The sequence below is a fragment of the Macaca thibetana genome, chromosome 12, assembly GCF_024542745.1.
Source record: "Macaca thibetana thibetana isolate TM-01 chromosome 12, ASM2454274v1, whole genome shotgun sequence".
In the NCBI taxonomy this organism is placed as follows: Eukaryota; Metazoa; Chordata; class Mammalia; order Primates; family Cercopithecidae; genus Macaca; species Macaca thibetana.
The window spans coordinates 13,069,933-13,085,600 of NC_065589.1; the positions used below are offsets into that span (position 1 = coordinate 13,069,933).

The 15,668-nt window shown below is 41.0% G+C and overlaps 2 protein-coding genes across 3 annotated transcripts in view; one reads left to right on the forward strand and one right to left on the reverse strand.

Annotated features, from left to right (window-relative positions):
- The window catches only part of FBXO36 (F-box protein 36), a 451,851-nt gene extending 447,138 nt beyond the window's left edge, over positions 1 to 4,713 (reverse strand). The window contains exon 1 of the mRNA XM_050751161.1: positions 4,708 to 4,713. The gene's annotated coding sequence lies outside the window, so the exon portion shown is untranslated. The remainder of the gene's footprint in view (positions 1 to 4,707) is intronic.
- The window catches only part of DNER (delta/notch like EGF repeat containing), a 363,829-nt gene that overhangs the window by 147,657 nt on the left and 200,504 nt on the right, over positions 1 to 15,668 (forward strand). The gene's annotated exons all lie outside the window — the stretch shown is intronic.

Genomic DNA, 15,668 nt, shown 5'->3' on the forward strand with positions numbered 1-15,668 from the left:
CTGCCTCTGAACCCTGTGGTTTGGCTTGCTGGCCAGCCTTCCTAGCTGTTCACCTAACTCAGCTCTGTGGGTTTCCCACTGGTTCTTCTCTGTACAGCTGGCATTGTTTCTCCCCACTCTGACTCCCTTCCCCTTCTTTTATAAAATCTTTGCTTTACCAGTCATGCGTCTCACATTTCTTTCTGCTAATCACATTGACAGCCAGTGTCACACAAAGTAGCATCAGAATGTTCTCCATTCCCCGCCAACCAACTTTTTTTGGCATGATGATTTTATATGTTTAATTAAACTGTAAGCTTCTAGAGAGATTGGACCACGCCATAGCTTCTTGCAACCATGATGACCACAAGGTTGTCACTTGACTGGTTAAATTTTGTTCCTATGTAAAAGTGATTCTGCCATTTCCTAATGCCACGTGAAGGAAATTCCCAACTGCAAAATGTCAACGTTAAGAATTCTTTGTAGGTTTTCACAACCCACCTCTGTGACATTTAAATCCTCATTCCCCCTTTTTATTACATATTACATTAAAAGTATTTTAGAGGATCAAATCCAAAAAAAAAAAAAAAAAAAAAGAGAGAGAGAGAGAAAACTTTTCATCATTCTTTTGGGAATGTTACATTTTGTCCTCTAAGATACCTTGCTCTGGGGTCCAGGGGTAAAACAGTTGAAGGAAGTTTAGAAAAGATACCATCTATAGAATCGTTAACATCTTTCACTAAAAGCTTAAGATTTTTAAAAAATGCAAATATTTCACCTTTTCATGGTCATTTTAAAACCACGGTTGAGTAAGGTCTGTTGAGCTCCCTGCGATGATGGGGTGGGGAGTGTAGCGGGGAGACCCATAGGAATGGTCAAAGCAATAGTTCGAAAAGAACAAAAGCAGAGGAAATATAAAGCTTCCCTGAATGGCATAATTTACATCAAATTCTGATAGCTCACATTTGCTTCGTTCAAAGATTTCTATGAAATTTGAGTTTTACTTAAATCGAGACCTCATATTAATATTCTTAGCAATCAAGATTATTCTTTTTGATCTTCATTTATTATTTAATGGATTTTAGGATTTAAAACAATTAGTTGGCCTGAACTCCATGCCCTATTTCTATATGCCCTACTCCTAAATATTGTCATGGTCAGCATGATTTACTTATTGGTACCTATTGATTGTGGTGTTACCCTGAGCGTTCCATTTTGGACACGTCTGTCCCTGGAGCTGGCAGTCTAAGGTCCAGTGGCCCCGCTGGGATGGGCTTCCCAGGCTGCGGTGGTGCTGGAGCAGGTGATCACAGATGGATAAGATGTTTCTCTTCCTACCAAGGCTGTCCGGTTGGAAAGGAAGATCCCTGGTTCCTCCAATGGACCTGGTAGTTCCTCAGGAGACTTTCTTTTTTTTTTTTTTTTTTTTTTTTTTTTTTGAGACGGAGTCTCGCTCTGTCGCCCAGGCTGGAGCGCAGTGGCGGGATCTCAGCTCACTGCAAGCTCCGCCTCCGGTGTTTACGCCATTCTCCTGCCTCAGCCTCCTGAGTAGCTGGGACTACAGGCGCCTGCCACCTCGCCCGGCTAGTTTTTTTTTTTTTTTGTATTTTTTTTTTTTAGTAGAGACGGGGTTTCACTGTGTTAGCCAGGATGGTCTTGATCTCCTGACCTCGTGATCCGCCCGTCTCGGCCTCCCAAAGTGCTGGGATTACAGGCTTGAGCCACCGCGCCCGGCCCTTCAGGAGACTTTCACAATGCTCTCAGCCAATTTTTTTGAGCACTAAACATTATGCAAATTCTAGGAATTTATCAAGAAGTAAAGGACAACCCTCGGTACAGTAAAGCCAGTCTGAGTCCATGTGGAAGGGCACTGTCGTGAGTTACTAAGATGCTTCTGCAGTTTTTGAGCATCAATTTCAAAATTTAATAGAACAGAGCAGTTGCAGATATTCTAGTTTGGGCCTGATCCATTATATGGGGGATTGCCTGGTTTTGAGAAGCAAACTAAAGATATGTCTTGAAAACCATAAATTCTCCCTTTCTCTCCTTCCTCATTCTGCCTCATTTTCTCTCTCTCCCCATCAACCCTCTATTTAAAAAAAATAAAGCAAGTGCAGTTTATTTACAGGTTAATTTATGAAAATTAAATAATAAGTTATTTTTACATTTTAAAGCATTTCTTCTTAATTCTAGAAAGAAATACTTTATCTCTTAATACTAATGAATTTTAACTGAAATCTTGTCTGTGGAATTTGATTAAGTATTTCTTTAAGACTTTCCCTTTTTCTTTTAACTTAGAGACAAACTTTCTCAGGGCTTTGCCAGCTTACTGTCAAAAGCTTTTCTTAGCTTCTGTCAGTGCAAATTTCAACTAAGAAAGTAATTGTTTAAATTGCTTTTTTTATAGCCAAATTTCTGCTCCTTTGTAGCATCTCTTCTCTTTCTTTGGAGAGAGGAAGAAAGAGAAAGAGAGCAGGAAAGAGAGAGAATTTCTTAGGACAAAATATATAATCCTCTGGAAATATGCTTTTCTTTCAACAAGGTAATTTATTTTCTTTTGAAGAATGAAAAAGACTCTATTGTCTATTTATTATGAAAGTAATATACACAAGAAAGATAAGAAAAATGGGTTTCTTCCCCTATAACCTGCCCCTCTACTCACAACCAGTGTTTACATTTTGTGATATTTCCTTTTCTTTACATGACGGTGCATGTATATAGACATACACTTTTTTTTGGAAAGAAGAATACATTCATTTACTGTCTGGTTATTTGCTTTTTTCATTTAATGTTTCACTGACAATCTTTTATGTTAATAAATATAAATCTCTAACAGTTTTCTTTTTTTTTTTTTGAGATGGAGTCTCACTCTGTCACCCAGGCTGGAGTGCTGTGGCCAGATCTCAGCTCACTGCAAGCTCCGCCTCCCGGGTTCCCGCCATTCTCCTGCCTCAGCCTCCCGAGTAGCTGGGACTACAGGCGCCTGCCACCTCGCCCGGCTAGTTTTTTGTATTTTTTAGTGGAGACGGGGTTTCACCGTGTTAGCCAGGATGGTCTCGATCTCCTGACCTCGTGATCCGCCTGTCTCGGCCTCCCAAAGTGCTGGGATTACAGGCTTGAGCCACTGCGCCTGGCCTCTAACAGTTTTCTTAATGGTGGTATAGGGTTCAATTGAATCAATGTACTATAATTTATTATCAGTAGGCTATTGTTACACAATTAGTTCCTTCCTTTCTTTCTTCCTTTCTTCTGCTTCTTTGGGCAGAATTTCAAATGTTGGTATAACCACATCTTTGTGTCTTCTCTGATGATTTATTTGGGTTAAATTCCCAGATATGGAATTTGCTGGATCAAAGGTTTTGTATATTTTAATGGCACATTTGATACACATTATCCCATTGTCCTTAACTTTCTTCCAGTTTTCGCTCAGGACAGCCAGTTTATCTTCAGAATTCTGCGTTGTTCCTCTTCCATCAACCTTCAGGTGGCATTCAACTTGAAATTTGCGTCTACCTTTTAGCAACTTCCTTAAGAATCTGAGACTTTCAGGGATCTCCTCAAAGAAAAAACAGTGATCATTAACACTTTTCAGAAAAAGGACAGTACAAATCTCCTTAAGCAGAAGATATTTAAGTGGTTTCATCATAATATTGCATTTATACATCACAGTAATGGTAAATGTAGTGGTTTCATTGTATTACTGCATTTGCACATCACAGTCAATGTGGAATGGCCAGGAAGGGTGGGAAATAAACAAGTGATTGCTGCTTTCATGGTCTTTCATGGATGCTATCACATTGTCAAGTTCTAATGACATTCCTCTCATTTAATGTTATGCAGAGAACAGTCATATTCCAGAAGATTACAATTCCTGATTTCATTTCCATTTCCTTCTCTGTGATCCTTTTGCTTTTCCACTACAATCTCCTGAAGGTAGATATTTAAGTACCTTTTATCGTAGACCTTTTATGAGGTCAGAATGAGTGCATGAGAATGGAAGGAAGGATTTTTCAGAAAATGCAGACGTTTTGAAAACCCATCAGAGAGGCATTAGAGATGATCATTTACTTTTTACATGAAATCATGGTAGTTGTAATTGTTTCTCACAAAGGTCTTGGGTATAAAACTGAGAGCATCAAGAAAATGGACCAAAGTCAAACATGTCAGCAGAAGAAAATTGGCTAGTTTTTGAAGAATATAAATAATTGGGATTGCATTTTGAAAATGCTGTCTTGCTTTCTCATCTCAAATGCTCTCTCTGACATTTGGGTTTTGAATGCCATGATATTTTTGGTATTCACGTGCATCCTTCACAAGCAATCCTCACATGGTTGTCCTGTTTTAATGCCATAATTGTGAGTTTGACCTACAAAAGTTATATTTGCTTGGTAGACAAATGGATAATCTCCTTAAATAAATACATGACAAATGCTGTTTGGCTGCATCGCTAATAACAGATGACAGCCTCTGGAACATTCCATGATAAAAAACAGGGACCACATCATCTGCTCATTTATCTGCATCCTTGTTTATCATCAACTAACATTTATGGATTAATGACTACATGTAGGACACTCTTCCTAGGACTGGGAATACAAGAAATAACAGGTCCCAATCCCTGACTTTAAGAGATTTTAGCCTCCAAACAAACATGTTATACTCATTATGTAACTCAGATAAATCTTCGTGTCTTATGTCCTAGTCTTGTTCATAAAGTCACATTCAAACAACCCCCCCCTCAAAAAAATTAAAACACTGTATCTTTACTCATCTTTTTGAGGGATTATGAATAAGAGTGGGAAAAATGCATTCCTGTTGTGCAGCAAAAAATTGCATCCATCTTGTCCTGTCCTTCCTCTTCTCTTAATAGTCTCCATGTGTTTGGCACCTGCTTTCTTAAATTTTCTCTCACACTATCAAAGTCTGCTTCCCAATGTCTCGGCCTTTGAGGCTTTCCTTTCCTTTCTCTTCTTGTCCTGTTCCTTTAACACTGTGCTTTATATGTCACTGTAGCCTCTCTGTTTGTTTTTGGTTCTTCTCTCTATTTCCTTCATTACTTGGATTCTTCACTGCAAAGAATTTGACTGGGAGATGACCCAGCAAGCTAGTCTTTCTGCCTTTCAAGCTGAAGTGAGGGGCAATTGCTATCATTCATGTAACACGTAATTGTTACTCTGTTAGATGTTAATGATTTTGAGATGATGTTGCATATCAGGAGATTAATCAGAAGATCAAGGAGTGTCTATTCAATATTAGATGAACTGTACAGTCCATTTAGGGTCTACATGAATTCACATTGCAAGGTAAGAGTAGTCACAAAGGGACAAGTGAAGGCTTTAGACTCGAGGCGTATCTTGAACTTGACCTTGAACTGAAGAGGAGGTATGAGAGGGAAAGGCATTCGGGGTAAAGGAGAACGGTGTGAGCAACAACACGGGAGGGAGAATGCTCTGTTCAGAAATAATAGGACAATTTGGCTAGGGCAGTGGAAAGTTATGGAAAATTAACAAGGATATAGGATGTAACAGCCAGACTGCAAAGGGGGGGTGTGTGCTGTGTTGAGATCTGTATTTAGCTTGTAGGCAGTGGTGATACAGGGTTTTAAGCAGGGCAGGGGGTGCTGGTGGTGGCTGTGGTGGAGATATAACATGGGGAGTGTTATGGAGTAGCTTTTGGTGAAATGAAGAGCCGGAATCGGGTGGGAAGTGGGAGCAAAAGCAGGCCTATGGGTGTCAGGACCACTGTCAAGGTCGACTCTAGACGTGCTCGTGTGTGAGGGAAGCACTGAGGAACGAGGTGGCAGAATCAAGAGTGACAGACATCAGGGTTTCAGGTGGGGAGCTCTCATCAATGGGAATATACCACGTTAGAAAGAAAGGCTCTTTTCTGAAAAGAACTGCTGCATTGCGTTTGGATGTGTTTTTGGCATTCAGCAGGTGGTTAAAAGTGCAGAACCCCAATTCAGGGGGAGGCCAGGGCTAGAAGTTGAGTGCAGGGGTGGGAGTCTTCAGTAGGGAGGTCAGAATGAAAGCTGCTGGGGAGGAAGGAACACACAGAGAGAGAAGACGAGGGGAGCCGAGAGAAGGGATCTGGGTAAACGTGAGTGTTGAGATGTGTGTAGCACATGGGAGGAGAAAGTGAGCCAGCCAAAGACGAGTAAGGGAGAGGTGGAGCTGGAGACAGATGGTGAGAGGGAGTAGGAGGGGAAAAGCAAATCCCTGAGGGAATTTCAAGGTTTGAGATTTTAGCAGTAAGTAGATTTCAATGGCAGTAAACTCTGAGTGTGGCTTCCCTCTTCTGATGAGGCAGTTTCCTCCTTCCTGCCCATCAGGCCCAGGCCTGGGCATCATCCTTAACTTTATTCTTTCCCACATCTATTTATCAGAAGGACACTTGGGCTCAAACTTCAACAGATCCCGAATCTGACCTCATTTCTCCACCTTCACTGCTACTAGCATGGCCCAACCCCTAGCCTCTCTTACCTAGGTTATTGCAGAAGCTGCGTCACTGGCCTCCCCGCTTCACCCCAGGCCCCTACAACTGGGACCATATTTGGGGAGGGCCATTTTATGTCTCATCTCTGCTCACAGTCCTGCAGTGGCACTCATTTCCCTCAGAGCTGAAGCCAAGACTTAAACACAGACAAAATCTGCCATGTCTGCCCCTTAATTCTCTGATCTTGGCTTCCCCTCCTCTCCCCCGTGCTCCCACCACTTCCAGAACTTCCCAGGCATCCCTGTGCCTTAGCTTTTGCACTGGCCATGCCCTCACCTGGACTCCCTCCCCCACCTGCTTTGCCTCTTTGTTTACTCATCACCTTCTCAGTCTAATTTCCACTCTTGTAAAACTGCAACCCCCTCTTCTCCTCTCCCATGCCCCTAATGCTCCACATGCCTGTACCCTGCTTTCTTTTCCCCCATAGAATATATCACTGTCGATTTTTTTTTTTTTTTTTTGAGACGGAGTTTTGCTCTTGTTGCTCAAGCTGGAGTGCAATGGCGCAATCTCAGCTCACTGCAACCTTTGCCTCCCAGGTTCAAAGGATTCTTCTGCCTCAGCCTCCCACGTAGCTGGGATTACAGGCACCCAACACCATACCAGACTAATTTTCATATTTTTAGTACAGACGGGGTTTCACCATGTTGGTCAGTCTGGTCTTGAACTCCTGACCTCAGGTGATTTGCCAGCCTCAGCCTCCCAAAGTGCTGAGATTACAGGCGTGAGCCACCGTGCCTGGCCCACTTTCTCATATAGACTATAACACCTATTTATTCCCTGTCTCTCCTGCTGGAATGTAGGCACAATGAACGCAGGGAACTTTGTGTGTTTTGCTTACTGTTGCATCACAATCTCTTATTTCAGTACCTGGTTCATAGTAGGTACGCAATAAATGTTTACTGAATAAATTCAGTAACTATTAAATTCCTGGTAAATAGTCAGGAGGAATTAGTTTGTAAGGGTGGAAACCCAACTCCAACTTGCTTACGGGAAACAACCAAAAAACCAGCCAGCAAAAGTGATAAGCGAGAGTCTTATGCAGTTGAAAGTCCAGGGACAGATCTGGTTTCAGTAAGTGTTACAGCCAGCTGGAATCACACAGATCTCTGGAAGAAAATTATGGCCCTCTGAAACGTTTGGTTTGGACTTGTTTTAGGTTTTGTGCATCTGATCATATTTTGTAGAATACATTGTCGAGATGCATCGATGCATGTGGACACATTCGTCCATCCATCATACACAGAGGCATGCATCCATGGGAGCACTTACTTGAGTGCAGTGAGCCGTCTCTATCTGTGGATTCCACATCTGCCAATTCAACCACCATGGATCAAAAATATTTGAAAAACATAAAAAATAAACAATAATAATGTGACAATAAAAATAATACAAATAAAAAACCAATACAGTGTAATAATAATTTACATAGCACTTACCTTCTATTAGGTATTATAAATAATCCAGAGATGATTTAAAGTATATCAGAGGATGTGCATAGGTTATATCCAAATACTACTCCATCTCATATAGAGAACGTAAAAATTTTTATTTTTTATTTTTTCCAGATGGAGTCTTATTCTGTCATCCAGGCTGGATTATAGTGGCTTGATCTTGGCTTGTTGCAACCTCTGTCTGCCAGGGTCAAGTGATTCTCCTGCCTCAGCTTCCTGAGTAGCTGGGACTACAGGCGTGAGCCACCATGCGCTATTATCTTTTGTATTTTTAGTGGAGTCTGGGTTTCACCATGTTGGCCAGGATAGTCTCAAACTCCTGACCTCAAGTGATCCGCCCACCTTGCCTCCCAAAGTGCTGCGATTACAGGCTTCAGCAACTGTGCTCAGCCTATATAAGGGACTAGATAATCTTCAGATTTTGGTATCTGTGGGGGTTCCTGGAACCAGTCTCCTGTGAATACTGAGGGATGACTGTATACACAACCACAGATGCACATTTATGTATATATACACACGTATATATGCATCCATCCATAGGCACACACATAGAGAGATGCACAGACATGTATATGCACACACATAGATACACATCCATCTATAGGCACACACATACACAGATGCACAGATATGTATATGCACACACATAGATACGCATCCATCCATAGGCACACACATACAGTGATGCACAGATATGTATATGCACATAGGTTGTTTACAAGATTTGGTAGCTATAATAGATCATTATAAAAGAATGATCTATTGACTTGGGGCCAGGCATGGTGGCTGATGCCTGTAATCCCAGCACTTTGGGAGGTTGAAGCGGGAGGATTGCCTGAGCCTAAGAGTTCGAGGCCAGCCTGGGCAACATAGAGAGACCTCATTTCTACAGATAATAAAGTGAAAAAAAAAAGGAAACGTATAGCTTGGAGCACGCAAAAGTAAGTGTGTAGGTCAGTAGGGATGCGTTAAAGAAACAATTGGTTTGCAAAGAAGCATTTAGAGTTAGAAATAATGCTATAATTATAATAATGCATGTATGGTATAAATAGTTAATATCCATGAATACAAAGCAATTGCAAAATAAAAAAATTATTTTCTATTAGTGCAATATTTGTATTTTATAAATCATTTCCTTTAGAATATTAAAGTGTGATTGACTCCTACAAATAAGCCTGAATCCAAAGCCTGCGTTTCCTACTGCGGAGTCAGGTCTGTCTCCTATGCCGCAGGCAGCCCTTCCCAAGGCAGGGGCCTACCAATGACATTAGAAATGGAAACTAGAAGCTGGGCACAATGGCACGCACCAGCTACTGAGGAGGTTGAGGTGGGAAGATTGCTTAAGCCCACGAGTTCAAGTCCAGCTTGGGCAATATAGTGAGACATCATCTCTAAAAATATTAAAACAATAAAAAGTAAATAAAATGAGAGCAAGGGCCTCTTGGAACACTGCTTAAAAACCAAAAAAGAAATGGAAACTAGAAAAGCATGAGATCTACTTGATATGTTTGATGATTTTTTCTTTCTTTGGAATGGGAACAAAGGTTCATTTTTGTTTAGTTTTGTTTTCAGACCTCCGTCTTTTATGCTGTGATCCCTGTTAGATATGCTAATAATGAAGGTGGTCTATTCACACTCAGATTGGGATTTTGGACAGTAAAGACTGTAAGGGAGAGGGATTGAATTTTTAATTTGCTTCATTGACTATTACAGAAAGAATTGATGATCAGATAGCAGTGCAAGACTTTTGTAGAGACTGAAGCATAAATAAAATCTGTTCTGGACAGATAAGGGAGACTCTTTTCAGCCTACTGAGCTGACAGTCACATTGAATTACAGAATTTAATTTCAGGAGAGAGCTGATTGGGAACAGGGACAATCAGTAATTCATTATTTCTTGGTAAACCCTCAAAGCAGGATCGGTGGCCTTGTTCATGGTCTGCAGCAAGGCACCGTTTAGAATGAGGCCTTCTACCTAAGTTGGCTTGGGGCTCTGTGCTCAGGATATGTAATCCTGGTTAAGGTTGAAGTTACTTTGGTCCATGGTCAGAGCTGTTTTTGGTGACTGCCTGCACTGAAGCCATTAGCCAGTTGGTTCTCATCACTATCAGCTTTCTTTTCTGGGTTCCTTGTTTCTCTCTGCCACTTTGCCTCTCTTGTATGCTCATATTTGCTATGACCACAGTCAGCTCACTTACACTCTTGTATTTTTGTGTTCACATATTCCTCCTTCTCTTTCAAAATGTTTTCTGAGTGCCTACTGTGCACTAGGCACCTGCTTGGAGCTGGTGATAGAGCAATGAACAAATCAGACAAAAGTCTCTGCTCTCATGAATCACAGGTTTTAGTAGGGTGTAGAATAAAAAGAAAATTACAACTGTGATCAGCACACTGCTATGACTGTAGCTGATAATAAAAATATAACATAACCTTGTGGAGGAGGGTTCACCACCTTGGAGAAGGACTATTCGGCTGAGATACTAACTAGGCAATGGGGAAAACCCCTTGTAGGCAGAAAGTTGGAACTGCACGTGCAAAAGCCCTGTTGTTGGAGGAACTGCAACAAAGCCATGAGGCTGGAGCTTGGAGAGTAAAGAGGAAGGTGGTGGAGATGTGGTGAAGAGGTAGCCTGGGTCAGACATGCTGGGCTCTGGAGGCCATGATAAGATCCTAGTGGCAATGAGGAGACATTGAAGGAAAGGAGTTGAAGAACACATTTATCCTGGTATAGGATCCCTGCGAAAATATATGCATATTAATATTGCAGAAAAAGAAGCCATCCCTAAGTCAATAGCTTCCATACCTGGCCAACAGGCATCTGGGAGAGCAGGTAAACCCACAGGTGGCTTGAAGCCTAAGTTACACTTGATTAAATAAACTCTTTAGGCAATTATGAGTCACTGCAGATTCTAGGTATTTGTGAGCCTGATGGGAGGGAGGCTGGGTGCTGAAGACCTTTCTGGAGCTCCAGCAAGTGGAAAAATAAGGAATACTGCCTGAGAGCTTCTTGAGGCCTGAGGCTGAGGGTATGACAGCACCCGTGATGCAAATGCTAATATGAACTAGAAATAACCCAGGCTGAGTCAGAGTCAACCTTCCCATACCTCTGCAGTTTTTCTTCTCTCAAATCATGGTGCACCATTGGGGCTTCATTGCAATACACTGGTTAGTTCTATTTTTAGTGCAATAAATACATGCACTGAAAAATAAAGTTGTTAAGCATAATTTAAGAAGCAAATGCAACCCAAATTAGAAATCTCATTGAACACTTGAAAATTCAGGTAACTTCTTTCACATGACCTTGACCGCTTCAACTTGGGATTTTAAATCAACGTGGAGCAAAGAGCTGTATTAGAACAAAGACAATTGAAAGATCATGTTCACAGTGCTTGCAATAGCCAGGCAGGTAAACATGTCAGTCAACAGCTTTTCATGTTAGCTCATCTGAAGACCTGATTCCCTGACTCCCTAACGTTTGTGAAGTCATCTGCAGCCCAATTAGCTATGTTTAGAATCTCCTATTGCCTCTCACATCAACACAGAGAAGTGATTATTATTTCAGCATTCATAGTAATGCCATTAATCAGGAGGCATTCATTGACTATTAATGACCAGATGTGGTAGGCGATTGGATATGAGTGCTACAGTAATTTAAAATTGATTTATTAAGTTGAAACTGTACTAGTGGGAGATAAAGTGATACAGTTTGAACTGATTATGAAAAGGTGATCAAATAGACATTGAAAAAGAGATTAAAGAATTTTAATTGTGTATTCTGTGCAAGCCAACAAAATTTCAAAGGAAAGTGCAAATTAATTTTCATGTTCTACCAATGGGTATTCAGAAACTGGCATTTTAAAAAGGTGTCCAATTATGATGTGGTTCTTACGGGCAATGAAAAAATATTTTTGCTAAATGGAGATTACTTAATGTGAGAAATAGGCACATGGGGAGATTTGACAGCTCTGCTTGTAAATTTTGCTTCAAAAAAGGATTTTATAAATTGAATATTTTTATACCATTATGCCAACCAGTCTCTCATGTATCTGTTTCTGGTTATACTTTTTAAAAAAAGTCTTTCAAATCCTGTGAATTATAGCCATATCTTGTTTATTCACATATTTTTTACAACTGTAAGTAATGCCTAGAGCCTAGGCTTTTTCATGGAGAGACAGGGCATGAACTATTCAAAATGGCAGATAGTAAAAGTCATTTACTTGCATTTGAATGTATGGTATACTTTTATTTGGACATTATTTAAAAATTCTAGCAATAGTTTTTAAAGAGTAGCAATCATTTAACAAATTCCATTTCATAGGTTTGACTTGAGAAGGGCTTATAGTTAGAGGACTCTCTGAATGACCTCCATGCTTTCATCCTGGCATTGCTATTTTCTCAGGGAACAAACTTTTCCAGAGCCTCTTCCTCAGACTTATAACAACTCTAAGTTCCACTTAGGACCTGCCATAGATTGAGTGTTTATGTCCTCCCCAAATTCATATGTTGAAATCCTAACACCCAATACTAGGAGTGTTTGCAGCTGGGGCTTTTGAGAGGTGATGCAGTCACAGGGGCTGAGCCCTCATTAATAGGATTAGTGCCCTTGGAAAGAGATCCCAGAGAGCTCCCTCACTTCTCCTGCCATGTGAGGATATGGAGTGAAGATGACCATCTGTGAGCCAGGAATGGGCCCCCAGCGGTCACTCAATTACCCATCCAAACATGGGTTCCATCTCTGCATGCAAACTGGCTGTCCCAGCTGTCACAATCACATTGGCATTTTAGCCAATAGGAAGGGCGCATGCTCGGTCCTTGTAAATGTACAATATGGTATTGCTGTACTTTGCCTCACTGGTCACTGAGGAGAAACGTACTCTAGCTGGGTGGCCCAGTTCACAGCAAAAACTACACATTCCATTATTATAGGCATGTGAGGAGAATGGGTATCAGTGGGCAATTAGCAGTTATTCCCACAGTTCAAATTATTCAACTAGGACAAATGATTTGACTTAGGACACATAACTTAGTCTAATATTAATGAAGAGAGGAGTGTGGTCGGGTGAATACCATCTTGAAAAAACATTAAACAGAAATATAGCACTGTGGCCAATAATGCTTTACTGTGGGAATAGAAATTTCTTTTGGAAAAGCGCAGAATGTCAGTCTAGGGAGGACTCTCAATGTAAGTTTTTTTGTTCACCCTTTAAGCCTGTATTTTGATATTAAATAAATTTTAGAGTTTTCTCTGCAGGATGAATAGACAGAGAGTGTACCTGAAATGCTGACAAAGAAGGAAGGTAGTTGTTAAGGATTGCTATATTTAACAGTAAGATTTGTTGAGAGTAAGTCAGTCTATCTTCAGGTGATAGCAAGTTGATTGTATGTTTGCTAGGATATCATCACATTATCTTTACAATTTTTTCCCTAGAGTAAATGATATTACTTAATATGTAATTTTTATAGTCATGTGGCTAGGTATAATGTACATGATGGTTTACATAAGTGACAGAGGTAAAAATATCTGGACCATTTCTGGGATGTACTGTTGTGTCTTCTAATTTGGAGAGCATTTTTTGGCCATACCTTACTTAGGAACCCAGAGAAAAGGAGAAATTCTGTATGGGTGAATTTTCCAAAAAGCAATTTGCTCCTTTAAGCATCTAAACTTGCTTTACAAGCAAGCAAGCAAACCACAAGTAACATTTAGGTAGATAAAAGCCTTTTTATAAAAGGTGAAAAGACTCGAAATGAAATCCTGGGTTAGTTGGTGTGACCAGGCAAGTGACATTCTTTAGTGATGGAGGCATAATTGTGATAGTCCATGGGTGTGGTGACACCTTTTTAAATGCTTATTTAATGCCCCCCACCCCTTAACCTCCTGGTTTGGACTGCGTTCTGTGAAGGAGTAATGGAAGGACAGCTGAGTCCACACAGCTGAGGTGTGTTGGTAAGCCTCGTGTAATCATTGCCGCCCTGGACTGGGTCCTGGCTCAAGTTTGCTCTCAGCATCAAGCAATTTTTGCACCTGGCCTGACATTGTCAAGAGATGATTTATTTCTCCAGTTTTGTTTCCCAGTCCAGAAGTATTGAGTCACAAATCCAGGGGGATCCTGACCGGCTTACTAGCTTTGCACTAACCTTATCCTACCTTCTGAAAGAGTTGGCACGGGTGTTTCAGCAGGAGTTTCACACTTTGCACTAACCTTATCCTACCTTCTGAAAGAGTTGGCACGGGTGTTTCACAGGCGTTGGCTGTTTCACCGCTGCCTCTGTAGGGTGAGATGCGGGATTGCGGGTGTTTGTCTTCCCTACCCCGGAGTTAATGCAAAATCCCTGGGTCTCCATCTAGGGACGGAATCTGTGATATTGCAAACCTTTCATGCCTATCTGGTGCCAGCCATGGGACTTTGTGGACTGTGAACCATTTTTATAGGTTATTGGTTTGTGCCAAATGACTTGTTGAGTCTTAATAGGAAAACTCGGCACAGTCTGTTTCCAGCACCTACTGCTCAAATATTTATGGTCAGAATTTCTATTTTCCACTTATGCTTTCCCTTTAACAGGAAAGAAAATGGTCTTTAGCCAAATGACTGAAGTGAGAAAAGCAAATCCCATTTGCTATTAATCCCAATGAGGTGTTAACTACAAAGTCCATTTAAGACTCTTTAGTGTTAATATTAAAGGAGACAAGCAGTAAAACAAACAGTTAATGGCCTGAAGCCCAGCATTTTGTGCTTCCACTGATGCTTGACCACTCCATTCCAGAGATAATGACTGGAGCCCCTTTTGGTTGCCCTCAGCTTTGCATTTGCCCCAAGGGAGGTGAGGTTGGCAAAGTCTCGGTTTTAAAAGGGCCATAATGATGGCAGAACATTTCATTGCCATCTAATGAGCACAGCTTGGAGTTGTGGGCAAGAGCAGAGGAAGTGCATTTATTCATGTGTGTTAGGAGAGTAGGGAAGGAGGGGAGTGGAAATGGAGGGAGAGAGAAGGAAACCCAACTTTTATTTGTCATCGTAACCAGTTACTTGAGGGTATTAACAGATCCCTGGATAATCTTTGGAGAAAGTTCCACTTCATTACAGTTTTAAACTCATTGGGGAAATCTCCAGGTTGTGTAGCAAATAGAAGTGAGCCTCTCAAGTCCAGCACTGTCACTTTTTCTCCTCCCTCCTTCCTTCCCTTTCTTCTGCCTTTTTTTCTCCAGCATCTAAATGTTGAGTTGAGCTGTGTAGAGTCCTTGAGACTTTCTTTTTCCTGATAGACCAAAGTCTCCCTCTTCCATGCTAACGTTGCCAAAGGTCTGACCTCCTGAAGCTGTTTATGTTCTTCAGGTCACAGAGATCTTATCTTTCCTTATAACTCTGCTTTGGGAAAATCATGAAGATATTTATGTTTTAGTTGATTTTTCTAGTATGACCATGGTCTGATATCCATCCCAAACTGTTTATATCATGACTGTCAGGCTGTAGAGCTTGGTTCTGGGCCTTGTCACCCTCTATTCTCTCCCTAAGTACACTTTCCTTGTCCCAATAGTTTTAATACCATCCATATTCAGATGAGTCTGAAACTGAAATCTTCACCCCTGATGTTTCCAACTACCCATGTTCCTATGTCCAACCACCAAGTTGATTGCTCCTTTTGGGGGTCTCAGCATCCCAAATTTAGTATACTAACGATGGAAATCTTGATTCACTTGCCTACCACCACACCCCCACAAAGTTGCTGAAACTATCTACG